A 4,271-nucleotide genomic window follows, 5' to 3' on the forward strand; every position below is an offset into this window, starting at 1 on the left:
TTTTCGTGAGTTCATCTGTTCAAAAGAAATGGCCATAATGAAGTTCTAGATCCCAGGTTGACTTCACAACTTGTTCTCCACTTTCATTCGTAGATAGTCGAGAGAGTCGAGAGTCGAGAATCGAGAGTCGAGAATTCAGAATCAAGAATCGATAATCGAGAATTAAAAGTGTAGACTAGAAAATCAAGAGTAGAGAGTTGAGAATCAAGTGTAGAAAGTCGAGAGTCGAGAGCAAGGAGTCAAGAGTCAAGAGTCAAGAGTCGGGAGTCAAGAATCGAGAGTCGAGAGTCAAGAATCAAGAGTCCAGAGTCCAGAGTCCAGAGTCCAGAGTCCAGAGTCCAGAGTCCAGAGTCCAGAGTCAAGAGTCAAGAGTCAAGAGTCAAGAGTCAAGAGTCGAGAGTCGAGGGTCGAGAGTCAAGAATCAAGAGTCTAGAGTCCTGTAGTCACGAGCTCCACCTTTGTATTCATGTGGCTCTCTGTAGTCGTTTACATCTAGCCGCAGCGCCAATTCATCACGATACGGAATCTCTATTTCGATTGTCTCCATGGATGATATGTAGTTCCACATTTGAAACTCAGGCGTCGGGCCACCAAGCGCGGAAAACTGCAATAACTTCGAGTTTTAGCTCCGGACCTACTGGAAGGTATTGGGCAAGGTCGTCGAGTTCGCTGGGTCCAATGTGGTCGTCGGTGCCGTGGAAGTCCATCAAGCCAAATCAACAAGCATATCGTCGGACCGGTGCAATAGAAGTTTGCAGGACAAAACCACTGAAAGTAGCCAGACTAGAGCTCATTGTCGATGACATCAGATCGAAGCTAGTGGGAGGTCGATCCAGGTTCTAGGGGTATCCAGGAGTACTGGATGGTTGTCTGGTCGAAACCATCAAATAGTCGTTGGGGCCGAGCCTTGATAGTTAGTTGAGCCGGAGCGATTAGAAAGTCTATTATTAGGGAACAATTGGAAGGTCGTCGAGCCACGGATCAGAGTTAGCGAAAAGTCGTTGTGCCGGAGCCATCGGGATGTCCTTAACCTTCCAAAGCCGTTCGCTAAATATCCGTTTCGGGGAAATATGCGTTGTAATTTGATTTCGTTCTCCTGGCTGTAAATGTTAACCGATTTTGATGATATTATATTCATTGTGTAGGTAATTTATTCTAATTACTCAAAATTTCAAAATAAAGTCGATATGTATTACCAGGTTTTAAGAAACTGGTTCAGAAAGTTAAAAGTCCGAAAAATCAATTTTATTTTTAAAATACTCATAACTTCTGACAGCTTTTCCGTATTTAATTATTTCATTGATGTTTGAAATTGTCAAGAATCCATCTATCCGACAATGTATAGATATGTTGGGGTCCAATGAAAGTTTTCACCGCTATGACAGATCTTCCGGTAGAAAAAAGTCTTACTTTAAAAAAACGACATCCTGTTTTGGCTTTGCTTAGCTGAATTTCATTTCTCAATGAACCGAATTTAAAATCTTAAATTTTAGTTTTTTGGCGTTAATTTGATCATTATTTTCATAGAACATACTTGGTATGTCAAAACTACCAGTTCATCAGTATATTGGAATGATGATAAAGATGTTTGAAATGTGCGCTTTCGGGGTCATATTGACCCCGAACGGCTTTGGAGGGTTAAGCCAGGATTCAGTGGGAGCTCATCGAATGAAAAGTCGCCAGAAAATCTTAGTTATGGCCGGAGCTTCTGGAAGGTCATTGATATGAATCATCGAAGGTCGTTGAACCGGGGAATCAGATGAAGACTGGCTGGAGCTATTGCAGGGTTATCGGGTCGCAATTGGATGGTCGGTTCGGATGCCTTGTAAGGTCGTAGCCACTAAATGATCGTTGAGACGATAGCCGTGAGCGGTCTTTGAATCAGTGTCCATAGAAGGACGTCGGAACCCAAACAATAAGAAGGTCGTTAAGTCACAAGTCACTGAAAATTGTTCAAACCTGAGCCATAGAAGAAAAATGGGCCGGATTACAAACAAGTAAGAACCGGAAGGCGACTTCAAGGCCCTCGAATCCAGTCACTTGACCGGGAATTAGATGAAAGGTCGTCGAGCCGCACAAAGGTTGTAGATGAGCATACGGTAGGAAGGTTGAGAAGAGCTACCAGGGAGTTGCAGTTGTAACCCTACTGTAGGTATTGCGGAGTAGTGTTGATAATCGAGGCAACCATAGTACTCAACAAATACAAAATCGTAAACCGTATCCATGTCGTTTATCGGAGGACTCTCCTTTATATGCCTCAGAGCGGGACGTTTATCTAGCACAGAGAATAACAGACGTGAGCAAGAAATGCTTCTAAAATATTGCAATGTTTAGATTTCCCACATTCTAAGAAAGCAATCTAACCTGGAGGACACCCGCGGCCTGTTTCAGCGATGCCTTTTATCGTAGGGCGTAACTGCTGGAACTGATCTGGCTAACTGCGGTATCGTTAACCTTGTAAGACTGGCTTATAGACAATCGGTAGAAATGCAGTGAACCCCTATCAACCGCTAGCCTAGGGCCGATACCCTTATGCTTTGTTGCAGGAAGTTCGGGAGGACTAAGGTAAAACTACTCAGTTACAACGGTACCGTTTATTTAAAGTTGCAGTTTATTCACCCACCACCTGCTTAACTTAATATAACCTGGCTATTTGGCTGTGCCTACTTCCTCTTCTCCTGTGTCGTCGGAACTCGGGTTCGTAGTCGATAATTTGGAGATCGGCCGGGACGTGATGGTTTTTACCCGGTCTCACCTTGGGTGCTGAACCGGGAACGGCTGGTCCTCGGACGGTAAGAGCATCTGTATCCGTGGTCCAAACAGCCGGTTTAGACTCTAATTCCCACCAAAGCAACCGCCCTGGTGGTTCATTATATCAGTTTCAACTCAACTTTGTTTTAGAAACTGGTATAAGGATTGATCCAAAACTGATGAGATTTGGATCCAATTTGACGGAGTTTGACAGTTAATGGAACACGAGTGGGGTTGTCAGTTTTTTCACTGAATTGGATCTGATTTCTTTGGTCCAATTCTGGTATAAATTAGAGCCCAAAAATAGACCACGGATACAGGTGCTCTAAGCAAGCGGCTTGGTTATAATGTACCTGGCCCCACCTTTGGTGCTGAACCAGGTACCGAGGTAAGTAACACTATTGGCGGTTCGATGTTCGTGGAGTCACACTATGCGGTGGGGCGGAATTGATTTTAAACCAATGGAAGCTAGTGTATTTCTTAACTCAAAACAGCAGGGGTCCTGTGGTATTTATGGACAAATTTTGGGCCGGTTATGAACAACGGCAAAATGGTGGAAGGTTAGTTACCTGTCCGTTCAATCGGTTAACGTTCTACGTTGAGTTTTGGTTTCGGTTATCGGTTTTGTCCTATCCTATCAATCGTTCACTTTATCTCACTTTTGTATACGGATGGTTTTAGGATAATTTAGCAAAGATATAGCTGATATACAAACTTTAATCAGCGTTAAGATGTCGTTTGCGAACTTGACCAGTGACCGAAAATTTCCTGATTGAACGGCCTTGAACTCCAAGCCGTTTGTTGCCTTCGTTCTGCGTTCTTCTTCGCTCTGCGTTTACGGCTCACATCTTCTTGTTGCCATCTGGTGGTAGGTTGTAGAAATGCTTCACCAAGGGAAACCCTTAGCCCCCCATGGGACAACACTGCAAAATCCTTTAATTCAATCTACATCAAGATCACTGCGAAATCCTTCGACTGACTAGCAACGCTTACATCCTTGGTCGTTATCTTTCCAAATAGATTCAATTCTAGGAATCCACAGGATCCCTCTGCTTTGTGTCTAACAAGGCCGCCTGTCGGAGGAGATATAGCGCAGGGTAGCTACCGTCTACCAGGTTGGTGAGGATATCGGGGGTAAATGCTTTAAATCTAAACCAAAGGGGTACGGGTTCAAGGATAGAGGCGTGCATTTAAGGCCAGAGTCATTACCGATTTCTGCGGTCCAATGACTTATCTGATGTTCTTCCTCTGAACTTTGCCTTAATGCGGTGGGTTTTGGGAACTTTGAAGATTGATTTCACTCAATTGATTTTATGATACTATTTCATACACATTTTAAAGCTTGATAAAAGCTTTGGTGATCAAAATTTTACAGCATAACGATTTTATCGAAGTTCAAAAAATTGGTCATGATGACATTTCTAGGACAGGGCTAAATAGTCAGATTTTAGGTCTCGGGATGTATATAATGCGCTTTAGAGTTTTATGAAGATTAATGCTATAGTCCTAATGCAGGTTTT

This window comes from Uranotaenia lowii, chromosome 3 (genome assembly GCF_029784155.1).
Source record: "Uranotaenia lowii strain MFRU-FL chromosome 3, ASM2978415v1, whole genome shotgun sequence".
Lineage (NCBI taxonomy): Eukaryota > Metazoa > Arthropoda > Insecta > Diptera > Culicidae > Uranotaenia > Uranotaenia lowii.